The following is a 23411-nucleotide window of genomic DNA, read 5'->3' as shown; positions in this document are numbered from 1 at the left end:
CCTGGAAAGAGAGTCTCTCTCTCCGCACCCCCCGCCCTGCTCCACATCTGCTTGTCCCACTTCATTCTGCTCTGCCTCTGTAGTCCTTCTCTCATTTTCGTACACATTCATGCAGCTATGAACTTCTGTGTTTCACTACAACTGTAGGAAGTGCTATGGAGGAAACAATTTTTGGTGGGAAAAGAATCCGATGATCAACACAGGTTTTGCTATTGCCGGTGTCCAAGGCACACATGGTTTACGACATGAAAGTTAAAAGTCAGATGAGGAGTTACAGGAGGCTTTTACCTTGTGCCAAGTTTACTGACAGACACCCAAGACTCACTGCATTGGGAAACGATCATATTTTACTATCCAAGGGAGATCAGAACTTTTTTATTTTTATAAAACAAAGTAATAAGCAAAAACAGCAGAAATTTAAATAGTGCACTTTTGTTACTAGGTAAAATTTAATGAGTTAATTAAGGCAAATGAAGAAAATATCTTAGACCTAAAATCGCAAGGAATTTTCACAACAAATTCTTTAGCATTGCTTAGTGAGAGACAGAGATATAAACTTTTTCTACAGCTAGAAACTCATCTATGAATATTATCTAGAGAAGAGAACAATTAACATATCTATCACCTTCACTTCTATTTATCCTCCAGGTTACTTCTTTAAATGTTAGTATTTCATTTAAATTTTTTACCTAATCCTCACTTCCTATAAATTGATAGCATCTAATTTTTCCTCATTACATCTATTAGCTTGGTAATTTTGTATTTTAAATAGTTTGCTTCTCTGCTTATACTCCCTAAGGTTAGGTTTCTGCTTTACTCAAAAGGAAAAATAGAATCTGGAGACAAATTATGGAATCATAACATGCATACAATATTTACATCTAGAGAAATTTATTGGGGAAATTTGTTTGTATATCACTTCTTCTCATGTAAATACTTAGGAAATTGCTTCAAGAATGTCATTCACACCCCATGCACTATTTATGAATTAATATTTAATTTTTCTCCTTAAACTATTTTGGAACAAACGGAAACAAAAGTTCTTCACTGGCAATTATGTACTGAAAGTACATGAATTTATTCAAAGTTCCCTTTTTCATACATCTTCCACATAATAACAAAACCCAAATTTCAGGTAAATTTAGAGCTCTATTCACAAAAGTTTTTTTCTTTAATTTCTAAGCCTAACATGGTTTCAAATTTACCTAAGACAATTAAATTCTGTATATATTTTGCTTCTGTAAAATACATTTTATTTTTTCACCTTTTCAATTTGTTTTTCAGAATTTTCAATTTCCTTTTCAGAATTTCTTAACAAAAATATGGCCTATTTTTAAATATCTTGTCTCATACTTAAAATGTGTATTCTTTTCAATCACTACAATAGATGAAATTTCTTAAGAAAAAGCTATCAATTTTAATTATATCTTTGGGGGGCTGTATGGAAGGTGTTTGATTTTAGCATGACAAGAAGAATTATTTTACAGTTGCTCATTTGTTCCAAAATCTTATTTTGATACTTTATTTTCTTTGACCTGATTCTCTCACATCGCCCTATTATTACTGTATCTGTCTTCCTGGGAAAGCATTCCTCTGTAATATAATACTTGTTAAAATAATTTCTTGCACCATCTCAAAAAACTACACTATTGGTTGCATATACAATTGCCATAGATGGAACAATCCAACAATCCAGGAGGTAAGAGGCTTATTAACAGTGAAGACCCCAAGAAAACAATTTTGTATTCATAAAAATGTATGTGTTCTATACTGCTTCAAATTCATAATAAAACGGTACAAGAAAAGATTTCCAGATGATGAAAAATAAAAACTAATTTAAATAGACAGTTTCACAGGCATGTAGAGCCCTTTCGATCTGAGAAGAAATGAGGGCAGGTGCTACCTATATTTGATTCAGGTGAATTTTCTCTCTTGGGGAGAAAAATTTAATATTGGACACACAGTTTAAACAAAAGTATACACTATATTCTGTCTTTGAGAGTGGGTTCCATGTCTAAATTTTCCCTGAATGGCTGGAGATGGAACAGAAGACCCACAGATAAAATCTGAGGATAAAATCAAAGGGATCCACAGGAACTCACTCATCAGGAAGCTTCTAACTTTCACCCTGAGTTCCTCTTCCAGGCATGAGGCTTTGGGGAAAAAAAGGATAAAAGCAGACTCACAGCTCCTGGAAAGGTAGAGGAGGTTAAGTGTTTCAGGTGATCACTTCTGAATTGGCCACTCTGTTGTAAACAAAACTGGCAGTCAATGTAAGTGTTTACAGTATATTATCATCACAGGGCCATGCCGGGTGTGTGTTTCCTTCCGTGCTCGGGGCCCACGTCACAGGCCGTCTGATTGATTCTCCTTGGAAGGAGAGATTTTGGGAACTTCTTGTGCTGTCCGTGATGTATAACCCAGCAAGCACAGGAATAGGGTTCCTAACACAAACGGACACTTCCTGCCAACTAGACTTTGTAAAACTATACAGAAATGAAGGGGTGCAAGGGCTGTTCAGTGGTACAATTCTCGCCTGCCATGTGGGAGACCTGGGGTTCAATTCCCGCCTGCACACTTTCCAAAAACAAAATCAACAAATCGTGTTGCAATAACAGGATAGTCACATGGAAAAAGGATGAAATGTGGCCCCCACCTTACAGCATACAAAATAAATATACGTAGAGAAACGGCGAATATTTTCCTTTTACAATGCCATTTCTGCCATTCTTGTCTAGATTTCATCATATTTTACCTCATAGTCCTCTAGAAAAATAATAATATCTAAAAGCTTTATTTTGGGGAGTAGGGGGATTGCCTAACCACCTTAAATCAAGCATTCTAAATTTTATTCAAGAATAATATTCTTTAATAATCTTTAGTCAGTCAGAGAAAAGTATCGACATTTCTTGAAAAAAAAAAAAACAAGTTTTGGGATAAGCCTGTTCCATTTGGATTGCAACAGAGTTATTTACAAGTCCAAATAGTCAATACACGTATGTGTAAGGCACCAACGGCTGACACAGGAGCCTTCAGGTATCTGATCTCTTTTTAAGATTCAGAGATCAGTTTTGAGCTTGGCAAATCTTAAGGCACCATTGACGATGCTCTTCCAAGAATAGAACAAACATGCCCTTGTTTCCTTTTTCAGGAATACTCTTCCCCTACATATGTACAAGGCTCATTCTCTCATCCCCTCACTACCAAAAGGTCTTCCTCTGACACACCTATCACAATAACAGGAACACTCTCTCTCCTCCATCGCTTACTCTCTAGATCCTTTCCTGCCTTTCTTTTTCCTTTCATCACTTGCCACCTGATATATTATTTGTATTTGTTCTGTTTATGACCCATCTCTGCACATTAAGAACTAAGCTTAACGAGACCAAGGTCTGTCTCTGTTGGGTCCACTTCGGAACCGATGGCACCGTGAACGTGTTAGACATATAGTAATTTCTTGGCAAATATTTGTTGACTATAGAAAAGGAGTAATAGAGTAATTTAGATTTGTTTATTTCCACCTTAGAAGAGCTCACTCTTTAACACTTATTCATTATTTATTATTTTCCCATTTTCCAGTGTCTACTAACACATCTCAATTTTCACAAGAGAACCACCTTATCCCCATTATCTGACCATGTTGCTTGGGTGGTCTTGCCCCAGCCCCCCAAGTGGACACAATTCTGGGCCTTGTGTTGGAATTTCTGAGGAGCAGAAGTCATTTTTACGTGGAGCTGCTGGGCTGGTAGGACTGAAGTCCATCAGGCCACAATGGCTTTGCCTACCTATCACTGTTCTCCCTCCATTCACTGGTTAAGTGTTTTCTAAGTGCACAAATGCTAAGCTCAAAATCCAGCCTATAGTTATTTCTAATGAATATATGATGAGTGAATGCACACTTAAATGGATAAATGGTTTATCAATTAATGTTATTTGACCCAAATTGTTCAAAGCATTATCACAAACAAATTCAGAATTAAAAAGTCATGTTACTAAATCATATGCAAAGCCATAAGTAAAGACAGTCTATATATTCTATGCAATATGTTTAGGTATGTGTTTCCATTTTATAACATCTACTACAGCATGGCATTAATATTTCAATGTACAGTTTTAAGCACAGGTCTGCTTATTTAATTTAATATCTATTCTGCAATAAATTTTAATTTACCTAATATTGTTACTATTAGGTAAATTTTGTGCATAAAATCAAGCTACAGAATACAACATACCTTGTTTTATTTTAATGCATAAAAACCCATATTAAATATAATTATAAATAATCTTTATCAAAGTCTCCCATTTTGTGAATTATAACAATAAATAAAGTAAGCATTTGAGTGAAAACAGTAATAAAAGGTTTGATCTTTCACAGAGGACTAAATTTTTTATTTTATATTTCATTGGTGTGCAAATCTACTTATTTATTTGTGGTTATATATTTTACTTTACACACACCTTTCACAATTATTCGTAGTTAGTTTGCCTGTCCCTTGTTTCAATTTTATTTTAGTGTTTTTCTGAAAGGTCTGCTTTTAATTCTAATATGCCTTTAATTCTTAGAGTTAAAATTTTCAAATTCTGTTTAATCTCCAGTTCCTCTTTAATTCGTCTATAGCCTTTCCTTGTACCATTTTCCCTTTTTTAAGATACTTTCCCCTTTTCTTCTAATCCATTTATTCACCATTTTATGTTGTGAATGGTGAATTTGGCTAGGTTATGGTCTATTCGGTCAGGTTACAGTGCCTAGTTGTTTGCTCAAGCAAGTACTAGCCTGATTGTTACTGTGAGAGTGTTTCGTAGATGGATTTAGATCAGTCAGTTGATTGTATCTATGGCTGACTGCATCTACAATCAACAAAGGAGATTGCCCTCAGTTGGGAGGCTTAGAGCCAGAACTGAGGATTTGAGAAGTCAGAAAAGGAGAATTTTTGCCTCTTTTTCAGACAGCCAGATTCTCCTGAGGAAAACAACTTCATTTCCATTAGAGTTTCCAGCTTGCAGCCTGCCCTATTAGAATTCGGACTTGCCAATTCGCACAGTGATGGGAGCCAATTTTATAATAACATATATGTGTGTATGTGCATATATAAATTTATAGTCTGTTCTTTTTCTCTGGGGAACCCTGAGTAATACAGACATAGTTTTACCCTTCTTAATTTTTTTTCACATTTCCCTCACCATTCTTTTCATCTTTTCCAGCAATCTTTCATTTTTATAAGTCTTTAATCTCTGGCCTCCCTGATTCTTTCTAGCTATTCACTTCTTTCCAGCTTTCCTCAGTATAGGACACCATAAAAATGCCTTAATAAAGCATGTCGTTAATGAAGCACAATACAATTAAAAATTAATGCCATAAAATTTAGGTTATAAAGCGAGGTTTTTCCATAACTCCAATCTAATATCTCAGGATAAATAAAGGAAGTGGACATTCAGTGGCCCAGGTCGCTTGCCTTGGTCACTACCTTCTACTGGTGGAAAAATGGACTCATGTACCAAGAGCAATCAGTGATGCTTCTTCAATGCACAAAATAAGTGCACAGAGAAGTGCCCTGGAATCACTAGCATAAGAAACAGCACACTTACAAAGTGAGTTAGAGAAAAGTACTATTCTTTAGGGAGAATAGCTTAATTCAGGTTGGTTTTTACAGTGTATCATTTCCATTCTAAATTTCCTTTTCCAAATTTCAGATTCCCTGGACACAATGGTTTTAAAAATTTTCATCCAGAATTGACAAAATGTTTCTGTCTCTCTGCTGCTTCTGCTTTATTACTTAGAAATCAATGTGTGCTGGCTAGAAACTTTCATTTCTGTTTGTTAAGACAGAAAAAACTCACAAGGAAGCAGAAAATAAACATACATGGAAGTTGAGGTAGTAAGTCACCTCTGTGACAATCTCTAAAAGGTCAAATGTGGTACAGGTATAAAAGAAAGGCAAGGAAATTTGTACATCTAAAGACCTGCTTGTAAGATCTTATAGACATATATATATAGACATATATGTTTTTATATATACACACACACATATATATTTGTTTATTTAATATGAACAGCAATGACATTCTTTAGTTATTACTATTCACATTGTATTTATGAGAGAACTAAGGATCAAAGAGGTTAAGCTATTTACCTAAGAATGTGACCTAGTGAATGACTAAGCTAGATTTGAACCCCAGTTTGCAGATTTCAGAGTCTGAGCACCTAACCATCACATTTTTACTGGTCTCATTAACTACAGAATAGCTCTTTCTACTACAAGTAAATATATAAGGTTATTTTGATAACTAGAGGGTTTGAGAAGGGAACACAAGGTTTACAATCTTAAACCCCTTCTTCCTACTCTCTGTCCATCATGGAGCCTACCCGGACCCCGCACCCTCTGATATCTCTCCTCTCTGAAAGGCACACATGGCACATACTTGTTTTGGACAAGTGGTCACAAGCTTCTCTATATATCTTTGTTATTCATATTTTCATTTAATTAATTCTCACAACAAAACAAAATGATGCAGTAAATAGTATTATGAATGTATCTTTAAAAAGACAAAGTCCAACTCCTGGATTATCACTTATTAAGTAAGGCAAGGCCATTAACCTGTCTTTAAAAGTTTATCATCCGCAGAAAGACTGAATAATACTGTAATTATTAATAATAATAATCCATAGCAGTCGTCCATCCCAATGAGCAATCCAACAGACCTCTCAATTAACTGCGGCCAGGCTGCACACAAACATAATCTCTGTTCCCCAAAACTTACACTCCAGTGGACAGGCCAGCATGTAAAAAAAAATGTAGTGATAACCAAACTGAATAATGTATGTGAATATAATGTTTTAAAAAATTAAATAATTACATAAATGTAAGGTAATAAAATATAATTTCTTTTTCCTGTGTGGCATGTATTCAAGTTGCTATAGGGCAGGTGACTTATTTGCACAGGGCAGGTGACTTATTTCCACAGTGCTGGTCTCAGATCTCTCTACAAAGACAAAAAACAACTACTGCAATTTTTTAACATCATACTGAAAGGACAATTTAGCTATAGTAAGCAAACTTTTTCAAAAGAAAAATATCAATCACAATCTTGTCACTAGAACCAAAACACTTTCATTATTCCTAATATCTTCCAGTTATCTATATACTTTCATCTATGGTAAACACATTCAATTATACTTTTTAACATACTAAGTTTTTACATTGTACCTTGGTATATCAGAAATATTTCATCTGCTCATATACAGTCTAAATAATAGCCATCTTCAAAGGCTATGTAATTCAAATTGCTTATCCATCACTTACATCTTTACTAAGTACCAACCATGCAACATTTGTACCTAAATCCAAGCCACTGCACTAGAGCAAAGTTGCATCATTTAGAGATAAGTTGTATAACATAAATCTTCAGTTCTTTTGGTATAGATTAGTTACCAACAGGAGAAAACGTTATTGCAAAGTGGCATCTGTTCAGAGGGCCCAAGCATCATGGAGAGGGAAATTTTTCACAGGAACCACTAAGATACACTGGTTCAATGATACATTTGCCTACTCCTGCCCAAATTTATGATTACTAAAGCCCCAACCACAGACAGAACTGTAAACTTTCAACTTAACAAATTCCCTTTTTAAGAGCTGTTCCATTTCTGGTATATTGCATTTTGGCAGCTTTAGCAAACTAAAACCGATCTATAAAGTAAACAGGTCAGGTAACAGTGTACCTACACCTAAGTGAAAACAATATTTCCCAATTTATTATGTTCAGTTATTATGAGCTTGAATATAATATCTATTTGAGTCACTGAAGTTCACTATTAGTTCAAAAAAATAAACTGCTTCGAAAATACATGGTACATAATACAACTACTTAGTACAATCTCTCTTTTTTCATAACAACATTTTATAAGAATCAAAGGGAACTGAGTTAGCTGTATGGTTAGAAGCCTTTGATTTGAACTTCTAACTCCAGCTTTAACACGAAGAAGTAATTCTGGATCTCTGGACATCTATTTTTGTAATTGGTGAAAAAATAAAGACTCACTTCATCTGACAGTTAAAGTGGAGAAACCCATAGTAAAAAACACAAAGAGCAACTAGAATATCCAGAAAAAAACGTAACAACAACAACAAAAAAAAACCAACCTGTTAAGCAACAGAGAGCTTCTGAACTAGCCCAGACTAGAGGTGTCAATAATCCAGATGGATGGAGAAACAAAAGAGGTAAGTTGGATTTTGAGGCTGCTTCCTGACACACCATAAAGGACTGAGAACATGGGCTTTGCCTGATAAGAGGACACTACTACGAAACAGAGGATTCAATAAAGTTTTTGCAGTAACACGGGGTTAGAGAGACAAAATGAGGGATATGCTGAGCCAAGGTCTCAGTGAGGAAATAAAGGATGGAACATCAGCCCTGACTTGTCAGGTTTTAGTTTCGTGACATTTGCTGAACTCTCAAGTTTCACACCTAAATGGATGCTAAGACACAAAAGAGGAAGCGTCTGAAAAGACCGTGGAATCCACCACATGGAGACACTGAACACAGATGGTTTGAGAACTGATGGTCCAGAAGGCAATGGAAACTATGAACATCAGCTCAGTCACTGAATGGGTATAATGATGAGATGCCTCCCCTAGCTTATCGTTCTAAATGAAGCACGGTTGACACCTCTTTCATGATAATTAAATCATCTGCACCCCCTATATTTTTTCTTACACATTGGCTGTAATCAATAATAAAAGATATACCTTTCAGTATATCTTCAGTATATCAGGCCGAGAAATCCATTTATTGGCATTAGCAGACAAGAACTTTAAAATAATTTTGATTAATATATTCAAAGTAATAGATGAAAGATGGGGAAAATAGTGTAGGAGCTATAGAAAAGAATCAAACGCACACTTGAAGATTGAAAATGCAACAATTAGAGTAGTAATCCAATTTATGAATTTAACAGCATAAACAGGCATAGTGTAGGAGAAAGCTATGAAACAAAAGAAAGGATCAAAAGAATATATCCAAAGAAGCAAAGAGAAAAAAGAATAAGAAATAGTGAAATAAATACACGACATATATTCAGCACAGCGAAATGATCTAACAAATACATAATTTCAGAAAAAGAGGAGAGGCAGAACGGAGTACAGCTATAAATGAATATCAGAGATAAGCAGCCAAAACTGATGTACTGGTCAAGGCTCTCTAGAGAAAGAGAACCAACAGGAGATATCAGTAAATGTAAGATTTATAAAAGTGTTTCACACAATCATGTGAATACAAGAGTCCAAAATCTGTAGGATGGGCTGTGAAGCTGACAACTCTGATGAAGGGTCTCAATGAACTCCACAGGGGAGGCTTACAGGCTTAAAAAGCACTGAAAATTCTCTCTTCTCCCTTAAACGTCTTCAACCAATTACAACAGAAACACCTGTTTGGATTATCTCACCTGTGGAAGACATGCCCATAGTTGGTTGTAGGTGTAATCAACCACAACAGCAATTAATTGATGGTAGATTTAATAAACTAGCCTTCTGGTTTATCTTTAGACCAGTGCTTGCCTGACCAGACAACTGGGCATCAACATCTGGCCGAGTTGACATCTGAATCTAACCATCACAACTGATGAAAGACATTAATCCACAAATTCAAGAGGTTCTTCAAACTCAAAGTCAGATAAATACCAAAACAAAACAAAAAAAACTAAGCCTAAGAACATTATAGTAAGCTATAATGTTAATAGCAAAACTAAAAAAGAGAAATTTAAAAACCTTAAATGAAATAGGGATAAGGATACATTTCCTGCAAAGCAACAAGACTGACGAATCTGAGGGAAGCCAAAAGTTAAAAGAATAACAAGTGAAAGTGTTGAAAGAAAATAACTGCCAAATGAAAATTCAATACCCAGCTTAAAAGTCCTTTAAATATGAAAGCCATATAAAAATATTTTCAGACACACAAGAAATAAGACAATCTGTTGGATGCAAATGTAATAAAAGGACTCGAGACTACCTAAGTCACAATACTTACGAATAAATTATAACAAAGGAATGGTCAAGAATGCCAAAATTTAAAAGATCAGATGTTTAAAACAGGAATCACAAATTACATTCACTTCTATATAAATTTGCTTCTTAAAACTGAAAATATCTAGAGGTTTAAAATTTTCCAAAACAAAATAAAAAGTTACTCAGGAGAGAGAAGTGTAAGAAGGCACGGTAGGAAGCTCCAGGAACCAGACCCTCCACCAAAACAGCTACTGAATGGGAAAGAACTGTCGGAACTTTGGAATCTATAGTCCTGTGTAACACCCAGGGAGGAGCAGGAGTAAAAGAATGATAAACTGTAATAAATACCAGTATTACCCTCCCTGAAGAGGCTGGCAACCTCCACACCTCAGCTTGTGGGGAGCAGGTGTGGGAACAGCTCAGGCTGCTAATGCAGCATATTGTCCAAGGGTATGTGGACTGATTGCTGACATGCGTCTTCAAAATTACAGAAAAATGTTAAAGGCTACATAAACTGGGCAAACGGTGAATCAAGAAAACACAGCTTCAAAAGCCATTGGAGAAGCTCCTTACGCCCTTGCTAGCCTCCCCATTTCCTCCACAACGCAGAGTATAGCCGGTTTGTGCTTTCATTGTAGGTCCTAGACTGTATTCCAAACAGAGAAAAGTGGCCCCTGTGCACGTGCTGGGGTTCAGGTATGTGGTCCCCTATTTATTGTGGAAGTCTGAGGGGCTCAGCTTACCAAGACACATTTTATGGAAGTCCAAGAAGGAGAAGAAAGAGAGGAAGGAAGGGTAGAAGTATTCAAAGAAATAATGAAAGAAAACTTTCCAAATTTAACAGAAGACATGTATATACAAATTCAAGAATACCAACAAACCCCAAACAAGATAAACTCAAAGAGAACCACACCCAGACACATAGTAATCAAACTTTCCAATGTCAATGAGATAGTTCTATAAGTTGAAAGAGAAAAGCAACATATGCAAGGAAATCCCAATAAAATTGTCAATTTCTCTACAGTAACCATGGGGACAAGAAGTCAAGAGTATAAAATATTTAAAGTGTTGTAAGAAAACTATTTCCAGCCAGGAATCCTATATCTTTCAAGACTTTTGTTCAAAAATGAGGGTTAGATAAAGACATTCCCAGATAAATAAAAGCTAAGAAAGTTCATTATCACTAGACTTGCCCTATAAGCAATGTTGAAGGGCATTCTTCAGACTGAAAGGAAAGGAAACCAGATAGTAGATCAAAGTGGTATAAAAAATAAAGACCTCTGGTAAAGATTACGATATGAGCAACTATAAATGCCAGTATTATCGTATTGTATTTTTTTTTAATTTAACTCCACTTCTTCCTTCTTATTGGTGCTAACCTGCAAATGCATAAAAGTACTAATAAGTCTATTGTTTGGAACACAGAATGTACAAAGTTACAATGAGTAAAAAGTACAAAAAAAGAGGGAGAAGAAGAGTTTCGGGGCAGTTTATGTGTATGCTATTGAAGTAAAGTTGGTATCAAATCAAATACGATTGTTATAGTTTTACAGTTTCATTTTAACCCCGAAGTAAAAGAAAGGAAAAATATATCAAAATATACATTCAGAAAGAAATGAGAAGGGACTCAAAATCGTACAAAAATTAAATAAATTACAAATAGGAATGGACAGAATTGAGAATTGAAGAAAGGTATAAGACTTACAGATACAAAACAAAAGAACATCAGAAGAAAGCCCTGCAGTATAAGCAGTGACTTTAAATGTCCATGGATTAAATTCTCCAGTCAAAAGTCAGAGATTAGCAGGATGGATAAAAAAGCATGACCCAACTATTGCCGTGTTCAAGAGACACCTCTTACATGCAAAGACATAAGTTGACTGATAGTGAAAGGATGGAAAAAGTATACCAAGAAAATACTTACAAAAAGAGGGAGAAAATCAGATAAGATAGACTTCAAGTCAAAACCTAATATGAGGGACAAAGAGATTCATTAAATATTGATAAAAGGTTCAATTCAATAAAAGACAAAATAATTATAAATATGTACACTAAAAGCAGAGCCACATAATATATGAAGCAATTATTTACAGATTTGAAGGGAAAAATAGGTGGTTTCACTTTAATAGTAACAGATTTTAATATACCACTTTCAATAATGGATAGAGCATCTAGACAGAAGCTCAACAAAGAAATAGAAGACTTCAATGATACTCTAAACCAACTAGACTTAACAAACACATCACCCATTAGTAACAAAACCTACATTCTTCACTAGTGTACATGAATCATTCTCCAGAATAGAACACATATTAGGTCAAAATTTGTCTCAATATTTAAAAATAAATACATCAAACAATATATCTTCTCTAAGCACAATGGAATGAAACTAGAAATCAGTAACAGGTGGAGAAATGGAAAATTCACAAATGTGTGGAAATTAAACATTATACTCTTTAATTTTTTTTTGGCATGGGCAGGCACCGGGAATTGAACCCAGGTCTCCAGCATGGCAGGTGAGAACTCTGCCTGCTGCGCCACCAGGGCCCACCCTAAACAATATACTCTTAAATAACCAAGGGGTCAAAGAAGAAATCAAAAGAGAAGTTAGAAAAATCTTGAGATAAATGAAATTGAAAACACAACCTACAAAACTTAGCGATGAAGAAAAGGCAGTGTTTAGAAGGAAATTTATAGGTCTAAATACTTGTATTAAAAAGGAAGAAAGAACTCAAGTCAGAGAATGAAGCTCAAAACTGGAGGATATAATTTTAAAAAGGACAAATATACCCAAAATTGCAAAAGGAACTAAATAACAAAGAGTAAAAATGAGATAAATGAAAGAGAAAATTTTAAAAGACAGAATGAACAAAACCAAAAGCTGGTGCTTTGAAAAGTTCAAAAATTAACATACTTTAAGTGGCCTGACAGTAAAAAAAAGGAGAGAGGAAACATGTAACTAAAATCAGAAATGAAAAGAAAGGTGTTACTACTGACTAATAAAAAGGATTATAAGGAGCTACTATGAACAACTGTATTCCATCAAATTAGATAATGTAGAAAACGAATAAATTTCTAGAAACACACAACTACCGACAATGACTCAAAAGGGAATAGAAGATCTCTACAAACCAATAACTGGTAAAATGATTGAATTTTTAAATAAAAACTGCCCAACAAACAAAAGCCCAGGACCAGGTGACTTCACAAGTGAACTTAACCAAACATTCCAGGAAAAACTAACATCAATCTGCTCAAACTCTTTCAAAAAAATTGAACTCATACTATGAGGTCAATATTGTTTTCATATTAAAGCCAGATAAAGTTCCAGAAGAAAAGAAAATTATGGAACAGTATCTCTTATGACTACAGATACAAAAGACCTAAACAAAATACTAGCAAACCAAATATAACTGCAAATTAAAAGAATTAAACACCATGGTCAAGTGGGATTTAGCCCATGTATGCAATGGGGGGTTAGCATATCATAAATACAGAACATAAAAGAAAGAAAGAAAGAAAAAAAGATGATCGCCTCAACTGATGCACAAAAGGCATTTGACAAAGTCTAGCAACTTTCTTGAAAAAACACTTAGTAAATGAGGAATAGAAGGAACCTTTCTCAATATGATAAAGAGCACATACGAAAAACCCACAGCTAAGATCACATTCAATGGTAAAAGACTGAATGCTCTCCCTCTAAGATCAGAAACAAGACAAGGATGCCTGCTGCTGCCACTGTTATTCAGCCTGGTACTGGAAATTCGAGCCACAGCAATCAAGTAAATAAAAGAAATACAAACCATTTAAATTGGAAAAAAGGATTTGAAACTCTCCCTAATTGCAGATGACATGATATTATATACAGAAAATCTTACAAAATCTGTAACAAAGTTACTACAACCAGTAAATTCAGTAAAATGATGGGATAAAAGATCAACATGAAAAAACCATTAGAATTTCTATACACTAGCAATGAACAATTGGAAGAAGAAATCAAGAAAAAAATTCCATTACAACTAAGAGAATTAAATAATGAAGAATAATTAGGCAAGGACTTGTAAAGGACTTGTACATTGAAAACTACAAAAACATTGCATTAAAAAAAATCAAAAAAGACCTAAATAAGTAGAAGGACATCCCATGTTCATGAACTGGAACATTAAATATTATCACCATGTCAATTTCACCCAACCAACTTACAGATTCAATGAAACCTCAACCAAAATTCCAACAGCCTTACTGAAGAAAGAAAAAGTCATTCATCAAATTTATATGGAATGGTAAGGGGCTATTCAGGGCGCTTGGAGGAATCATGATTCCTGATCTTAAAACTTATGACAAAGCCATAGTAATCAAAATGGCATGTTACTGGCACAAGGACAGATATACAGTACAATGAAATCAACCTGATAGCTCAGAAGTCAAACCTCACATTCATAGTCAACTGATTTTTGACAACTATGCCAAGTCCAATCAATGGGGGAAGAAGAGTCTCTTCAACAAATGGTGCTGGAAAAACTGGAAATACATATGCCAAATAATGAAGATGGGACCCTATAACACACTATATATAAAAAAATCAACTCTAAATGGATCAAAGGCCTAAATATAAGAACCACAACTATAAATCAGCTAGAAGAAGGGAACCATCTTCAGGACTTCATATTCGGCAATGGTTTCTTAGACTTTACACAAAAGCACCAGCAACAAAAAGAAAAAAACAGATAAATGGAATTTCATTAAAATTAAAAACGTTTGCACATCAAAGGACTACATGATGATACAAAAAGGACAATCTACCCAAAGGGAGAAAATATTTGAAAACCCCATATCTGATAAAGGCTTAATATCCAGAATATATAAAGAAATCTAAAAATACAAAAGACAAATAATTCAACCTTAAAATGGGAAAAGTACTTGAACAGACATTTGTTCAAATAAAATGTACAAATGGCCAAAAAGCCCATGAAGAGACACCATCATTAGCTATTAGAGAAATGCAAATCAGAACCCAGTGAAATACCCACTAGAATGGCTACTCTTAAAAAAATGGAAAATTACAAGTATTGGAGATGATGCAGAGAAATAGGAATATCATTTATTGCTGTAAAATGGTGTAGCTGCTGTGGAAGACAGTTTGGCAGTTTCACAGAAAATTAAGTATAGACTTACTATACAACCCAGTACTATATACCTGAAAGAAATGAAAGCAGGGACTCAAACAGATATTTGTATCCCTATTTCCACAGTGGCATTATTCAAGATTGCCAAAAAGTGGAAGCAACCCAAGTGTACATCAACAAATAAATGGAAAAAGAAAATGTGGCACACACATACAAAGGAAAATTATTCATCTGTAAAAAGGAATGAGGTCCTGATATATGCCACAATATGGATGGGCCTTGAAGACACCATGTTAAGTAAAAGAAACCAAACAAATCAGGATAGAAATAATAAGAATTACAAATTCATACAGTCAGAAACTAGAATATAGGTTACCAGGGGGAGGGAAGGGCTAGGGAATTGTTTAAGGAATGTACTTAAATTGTACAGTGTTTCTATTTTGGTTGTTGGAAAAGTTTTCGTAATGAATGGTGGTGATAAATGCAGAAAATTATTAATTAACTAATAGCACCGAATTATATATTTAAATGTGCCAACAAGGAAAAATAATGTTAGGATGCATACATGTTCCTAAAATAAAAATTAAAAATAAAAGCAACCATAGGACTGTACAACACAAATAGGGAACTCTACTGGAATCATGGACTATAGTTAATAGCTCATTTATGAAGACATCCTTTTATCAATTATAACAAATATACAACACTAATGCAAGGTGTTAACAATAATAGTGTAGTACATGGGAACTCATATTTTATGCATGATATTCCTGTAAACATTCTTCTCTAATAAAAAATATTATTTAAAAGTTACTAAGATCACTAATTTATAATATTTGTTAGATGGCTCCTATATTTTCCAAATCACTTTTGCACATTAGCTCATTTTCTATACACCATTCCCTATGATAAAGGCAGAAAAGGTACTACCAGCTTCAGTTTATGGGAAATGTAACTAATGTTCAAAGAAGTGCAGAGACTTGTCCTAGGTTAGATGACAAAGTCAAAACTAAAACCCCTATTTCCTACCTGAGCTCATCATTCTGACACTACAAGACAGAAAATGTATTAAGGGTGTCAAAGAAGAGTTCATTAGGTTTAAATATATGTCCAATATATAAAAACAAAAGGATAATTGATAATTTAGTCTTCCTGAGAATTTGCCTCAAAATCCCCTTATTTTGATTTTTTAAAAAACTCGAAACATTTTTTAACATTATGAATAAAACACCGTGATATCCTTGAATATTTTCAACAATATCATAACTGCTGCTTTTCATTCTTTACTTGCAAATCCAAAGGAGCCTGAGATGCCAAATCCTTTAAGCTAAGATCATTTTATGGACCGATTTCCATAAAGGGGTCTACACAAAAGTTAAAAATCCCAATACTTTGTGATCCATAAGGCACTCTGAAGCTAGAATTTAAATTACACCACGGAAAAGTCCATAAAACAACATTCTCATTGAGTCTGTGATACAATTTGGCCTCGAGGAAGACACTATATCCTAGAAATCGCAAGGTTCCTGTTATGGGAAAAATGAAAGTAAGAGGCCCTCAAACAGTATAGACTTATTTCTGCTGTACTGTCCTTAGAAATACCTCCAGGATTCCGTCCCTGAAATGTCACTGTTGCCTGCTCAGGACAAGACAGAAGAGCTTTGTTTTGTAGTATCAGGCAGCTCCCTCCTCCTCCTCCTCTTCCCCAATAAAGAGTCCATGTTACAGCAACATAGCCAAAGGATTCATGAAATACATTAAAAGAACATTATGAGAATATTCCTTAGATCAAGGACACATTGTACTCCACATGTTTCAAAAAATAATACTGTACTGCCTACCAAATATATCAAGTCATATATAGCTATAAGATGCTTATGCTTTCTGAAGAATTTCCCCACACCCTCTAGTGTATGTACAGAGAAAGTGACAGAGTACTTTTGACATTCTTGGATAAAACAGTTTTAAAATGAAAATAAAAGAGTTCAGACACAAAATATGACTGATTATCCTTAATGCATATTTCTGTTTACCTCGTAAAAGGGGAAGGAGATTGGGGGAACACTGCTAATGGTACTACTTTGCCAGAAAACGTGAGCCAAATACCACTGTAAATCTTGCTTATAATTGCTGGCTGATTGTCTGATGAGAATTGTATGCTTTTTGGGAAACATGTATTTTTAGGTTGGGTAAGCACAACAGGCAAACACGTGTGTTCACGGGGCTCGGTTCAAAAAGGGCTTTTGTTACTACAGTATTTGCAGGTAGCAGCTGACATGAGCGACAGGTTCCTTTAAGAACCGCGATGTGAAGCTTCATAAGCTTTACTATGAAGGGATGAGTACAATGAATTTAGGAAGAAACAAAACTTCAGGGGAAACAGGTTGAGTCATTTGGGACAAGCAGGCAAGTAACAAAGAATGAATAGAAATTACTTCTGAATCACAGGAGAAAATACTGCTGCTAACCCTGGAAGTGCTGGATAAAGACAAACTCTCTCTGTTTATATCTCAACATAGCATAACATAATCACACATAAATTATACACTTCCAAGAGGCAGTTAAAAGCTACAATGGGTTTTTCCAAAGGCAAAGCTGATGTAAAAGCCTCTGAGAACCATCTCAGTCCCACCACTGTCACTCACATTTAATAAAGTTTCCCTTCAATATCTCACCGAGTTCCTTATTAATTTCCACCACATTTCTTATTTCAGTAATTTTCTATCAGGTCTATTCTGAGAAGGCCTCAAACTTTATCAGAAGAACAACTGACCAAAATGTTTTCATTTGATCTTTCTGGTTTAGAAAAAGCCTCATTAGGACCACCTAATTTCCAAGAAAAAGAAACAATCTAAACAGAAACCAGTAATCCATTTGAATTAACAGACTAACCCTTAGAATTATAACTGTGATTGTTATCACGTTGGATGCTGAGATATCAAACTTTATACCAAGAATCTCCTTAGTATTCAGGGTTCGTTTACCATACACTAAAGTTAAGAAGACTGCCTAAAATATTTAACTATATATTTTAAATTACAGGGGATCAAACTTAAAAAAAAAAAGGAACTGACCCCTAAAGTAGCAAATGTTCATTTCCTTTCATCTTCTCCACAAGTGAACACTTTTGGGAAATAGACTGACATTAAAATAGCGTCTCCACTTCCTTGCGATCTGAAAATTGTACTTTTCCCAAACACGGTACTCATAGATACAAAAATAAATAAATAAAGCGTGTCCCAAGCTCAGAAAGGGGCATGCTGCTGGTGCGCCTGCTATCTAGCACTTACACTTGGCACAACTCTAAACGGTGGCAAAACTGTAGGAATCTTTTCTCTTTAAACCCACAACGCTCCATCAACAGAACAGACTTTTGATTTCGAAGAAATTGTTTCGCAAGCAAGCAAGCCTCTTCCGGAACGACTGAACAACAAAAGGAATTGCCAGGAAAAATGTGGGTCTTTCTCAGAACGTACTGGACACGCCTCTGACTCCACGCACTCGCCACGAATAATTCCCGAGATAAAACGCTTCCGAAACCCCAAAAACCGAAAGCGAGGAGTCTCGCTAAGTTTGCTCTTACACTGTCACACGTGGGGGAGGACTGGGGCGTCTGGGTCTCCACCGGCCTTTCACTCCGGAGTTCCGCGCGCGCTCTCCGCACCTGGGCAGCTGCGACCCGCAGCCACGGGCGCGGGACCCTGCTGGCGTCTTAAGTCCCGGCCCTCGGGCCCGCCGGCTCAAGGAACACGGCGGCAGCTCCCGCCGAGCCCGGAGAGTTCCGGGGACCCGGACCCGACCCAAGCGTTGCAGGGAGGCCGGCTCGGGTCTGAGCGCATCAGCCCTTAATCCGAGACAAAGACCGTCCCGGGTCTTCCCGGGTGCGCGCCCTCCCTGGTAAGCGCTGTCCGCTCTCCTCAGCCCCGCCGCGCGAGCGCCCGAGCCTGGGCAGCGGCTGTCGACGCTTCTCGGCTTTCGGAGGGGTGCGGCCGCGCGCCTCGTACCACACGGGTGCAAGCCGCCTGCTGCGCGCTAGGTGTCCGCGAGAAACGGCCTGCGGGCCGGCTGGCCGCGGGGAGAAGGCAGCCCGCTGGGGGACCCTCCGCCCCCAACCGCCGCCGGGGCGTCCGGCTCAGCGCGGACCCGCCGGGCGCAGCACCCGCCTGCGCTGGGGGGTGTGGTGCCGTGCCAAGCCGCGCGGCTTCCCGGACGCGGCCGCTCCGGGACGGCGAGCCGGGGAACGGAGGGCGTGGGCTGGCGGGGAGGCTGACGGAATGATCCTCGCAATCACTCACCGACCGAGGGGCGAGGCGGCCGCTGGGCTGCGCGACTCAGGCATCCCGGGGCGCAGGCATCCTCGCGCCCTTTGTCGGCGGCGAGCAGGGCGCGCCTCCCGAGCTCGCGGGCTTGCAGCCGGCGGCAGCTAGCCCGGCTCCGGCTCGGTTTCCCCAGCCCTCTCCTCTCCTCCGCTCCCCCTCCCCTTCCACGTCCCCCCTCGGTGCCGGCACTCACTCAGCTCCCATGATGTCATCCGGGGGAAATCTGCCATGCTCAAAGACCGGAAGAATCCAGCGCTCACGCGGGGAACGCGTCGCGGGTGGAGGCGGCGGCAGGGCCACTAGGAGTTTCCCGCACTGCCGTGGGCGGCCAATGCAGCAGTCAAGGGGAGGACAGAAAGGTCCTCTGCAGAAGGATGGCTCGGAGAGTGGGTGGGCTCGGTGGGAAAGGGCCCGGGACAAAGCGCGCTGCGCCTTCGCGGCTGAAGAGATCCGAAGTCGGGGGCAACGCTGAGGTCTGACGCCGAGGGTAAGGAGAAAGTTTTGGGGCTTATCCATCAAAGTTATGGACCCGGGCAGGAGAATGAGCAGAACCTCTAGGACTCCAGGCACCACGATCTCAGCAAGAAAGTTTAGGGGCTTGGGCCGGTGGCAGCCCCAAAATGAGCGAAAAGAGTCGGAGGCAAAACATTAGGAAACAAGGAATGGGGGGCAACTGAGGCTAGGACACTTCACTAGGACAATTCACATGTGGCCTGATTCTTTTCCTCCTTCCTTCCCATCAAATGTATATTCTATAGGTGGGTTAATCATGGCCTTAACCAAGTGTTGCCATCGCTGATGAAACGACTTAATTAAATCTAGAGAGGTTTATTGAGAGTCATAAACGATGTGCTGTCCATTCTTTTTGTTTAAGATTCTGCATGCTATAAATAGAAGTTTTACAACAGGAATAGAGGCATGCAGCCTCAACATTTTGCAGATTCCCATGTATTACTGGAAACACATACGCACAACCCAGATCCGAGATCCAGCCCTATTAAACATCCTTGTGTTTAAAACCCCGTAGAGTTCTGCAGCCAGGTCTAACCCCAGGATTCCCTACTACGCATAACCCCTGGAGGAAACTAGGCTCGCAGTAGAGGGCAGTGACGGTCACCTAACTGAAGCTGCCCAGGGTCAGAGCATGTGGATACTCCTGCTGAGTTCATCCACCACTGTCTTACAGAAGTATAGAGACCAGGAATATCATTTACAAAACGTAGGAACTCCTTAATCCTTATAAATACAAAGATGACCCATTTCATGGCAGTAGCAATAATAATAAGGCTAGTCACTGTATTAGATAGCCTTCTTAATGCATTGTGAAATTGTGAAATCCACTGGAATTTTTCTAAGGAAAAATTAATAAATTAAATGTGAGAAAGGAAGAACAGAAATTATTTTTAAGTATAAAATGTCAAAAAACACCATGATAGGGCGTGCCACAGTGCCTCAGCAGGCAGAGTTCTCACCTGCCATGCCAGAGACCCGGGTTTGATTCCTGGTGTCTGCCTATGCAAAAAAACTAGAAAAAAAAAAAATACAAAACAGAAAGACCGTGATACATATGGTTTAGAAATAATGAAGAAAGTCTTGAAATTTTATCTTGTATTTATTTTCAAATTAAAATATTTAGGTATTATCAATATATATATATATTAGAATACATTACTACATATAAAATATATTGCTCTATATAAAATATTAATATATTTATAAATGTATATATTTAGCATCTTTGCTAATTTCCTTACATTTTGTAAAGTTTTAAAAATGTTGAAGATAATCACTTATCCTTCTACTCAAACTGCCAGAGAACATATAAAACTCATGAACAATTTTAGAAATAAGTCATTTCAAGTATAAAAATAATGAAGATTTTAAAAATTAGGGCAACTGGGAAATAAACCACATGAAAAACTAAGCAAAGGCAAGAATTTGAGAATGCAAACAATGGCCATTTTTGAGGATAAGTAAACAATCTAATTGCTTGTAAAGAAGTAATTAGAACAGCTAATGATGCTGTTCCAAGTATATCAGAAGGTCAAACTGTGACCTTCCTTCCTAGTTTGATTCTCTGATGCCCTGTCTTCATTGTCTCTGTTTTCTTCAGAAATGACTGAACTGATGAACAAGCATGGCCAAAAGAAGGAAGTCATAGGAAGTTAGCGCACCTGGGGTATTTGGATAAATAACTGCAAAGGTCAGAAAACACACCCCTTGCCTTTTTTTTTTTTTTTAAATCATTGCTGGATAGGGCTAAAACACAATCTATATATCTTACCATAAAGAAAATGAGACAGTCATTTAAGCTAATATTCCTGGCTCCATGGAAAAGTCTTCAGCTTTATTACTCTGGCTTTCTTTGAAAATTGAATACACTGGTGTTGGACTATGCCAAGGCCCTAGACAAGGACTTCTTCCCCAGTATGTGTTAACCTAGTGTTGTAGTTTGCAAGCTGCTGAAATGCATTATACCATAAATGGAATGGCTTTTAAAAAGGGGTAATGTACTAATTTGGAAGTTCACTGTTCTAAGGCTCTGAAAATGTCCAAACTAAGGCACCAATAAGAGGTTACCTTCACTCAAGAAAAGCCAATGAAGTTCAGGGTTTCTCACACAGCTGGAAAGACATATGGCGAACATAGTGATGTCTGCTAGCTTTCTCTCCAGGCTTCTTGTTTCATGACGCTCCCCCAGGGGCGTTTTCCTTCTTCGTCTCCAAAGGTTTCTGGCTGTGTGAGCTCTCATGGCTTTCATGGCTCTGAAGCTTTTTCCAAAAGGGCTCCAGTAAAGCAACCCCACATTGTATGGGTGGAGACACATCTCCATGGAAACCATCTAATAAAAAACTACCACCCACAATTGGGTGGGTCACATCTCCATGGGAACAGTCAAAAAGCTCCCACCCAGAAATATTGAATGAGGATTAAAAGACATGGCTTTTCCGGGGTCCACCACAGATTCAAACTGGCACACCTACCAAGAAGAGCTTTGCCTGTGTCCATGACACTTCCCCGTTCTAACATATGTTGTTGTTGTTTATTTATAATTTTTAAAAGTCAATTGTTTGACTTTTTTTGCTGTATCGACTGTGAGAATGAAGACCATTCTCGGTAACCAGACTGTCAACATTCCAGAAAATTTCGACATCACACTGAAGGGATGCACAGTTATTGTGAAAGGCCCCCGGGGAACCCTGCCAAGGGACTTCAATCATGTCAAAGTAGAACTCAGTCTATTTGGGAAGAAAAAGAAGAGGCTTCGGGTTGGCAAATGGTGGGGAAATAGAAAGGAGCCGGCTACAGTTGGCACTCTCTGTATTCACATACAGAACAAGATCGGGGTGTTATCTTGGGCTTCTGTTACAAGATGAAGTCTGCGTATGCTCTGTTCTCCATCCTGCTATTCTTCAGGGGAGTAGGTCTCTGGTTGAAATCCGAAATTTCTTGGGTGAAAAATACATCTTCAGGGTTCGGATGAGGCCAGGTGTTACCTGTTCAGGATCTCAAGCCCAGAAAGATGAGTTCATTCTTGAAGGAAATGACATTGAACTTGTTTCAAATTCAGCTGCTTTGATTCAGCAAGCCACAAAAGCCACACAAGGATATAAGAAAAATTTTGGATTGTGTCTATGTCTCTGAAAAAGGAACAGCTCAGCAGGTTGATGACTAAGAGCTAAGGAGTTATGCGACAATGGAAACAACAAAATACCAGACCTATTTGATTTGAAAGATGCAATAAACTTCATCTGCTAATCAAAAAAAAGTCAACTGTTTAAATATTTTAAGTTTTTATCAAATGATGACTATAAATAACTATAATAAAACATTCAATTGTTACATTAAAATATTTAAAATACCATAATTCTTAGGAAAATTTACATCTGAACTCATATCTTACAAGTCTAACTTGCATCTTAATCTTGTTTTAATGGTGACTATATTAAACTTTGAAATTGAGAATT

The 23411-nt window shown here is 37.4% G+C and overlaps 1 protein-coding gene and 1 pseudogene across 3 annotated transcripts in view; one reads left to right on the top strand and one right to left on the bottom strand.

Moving 5' to 3' along the window:
* Window positions 1-19814, bottom strand: part of MARCHF1 (membrane associated ring-CH-type finger 1) — an 894978-nt gene extending 875164 nt beyond the window's left edge. Inside the window, exon 1 of one of the 3 annotated variants that reach the window (XM_077139613.1) lies at window positions 19637-19814. The gene's annotated coding sequence lies outside the window, so the exon portion shown is untranslated. Of the gene's footprint in view, window positions 1-19419; window positions 19494-19636 lie in introns of those variants that run through there. The other 2 variants (XM_077139616.1, XM_077139614.1) reach the window with 2 other exon arrangements.
* Window positions 19815-22544: 2730 nt separating this feature from the next.
* On the top strand, window positions 22545-23119 carry LOC143666011 (large ribosomal subunit protein uL6 pseudogene; annotated as a pseudogene).
* The last annotated feature ends 292 nt before the right edge of the window (window positions 23120-23411 follow it).

The sequence above is a fragment of the Tamandua tetradactyla genome, chromosome 22, assembly GCF_023851605.1.
Source record: "Tamandua tetradactyla isolate mTamTet1 chromosome 22, mTamTet1.pri, whole genome shotgun sequence".
NCBI lineage: Eukaryota > Metazoa > Chordata > Mammalia > Pilosa > Myrmecophagidae > Tamandua > Tamandua tetradactyla.
This window is presented reverse-complemented; position numbering and strand designations above follow the sequence as displayed.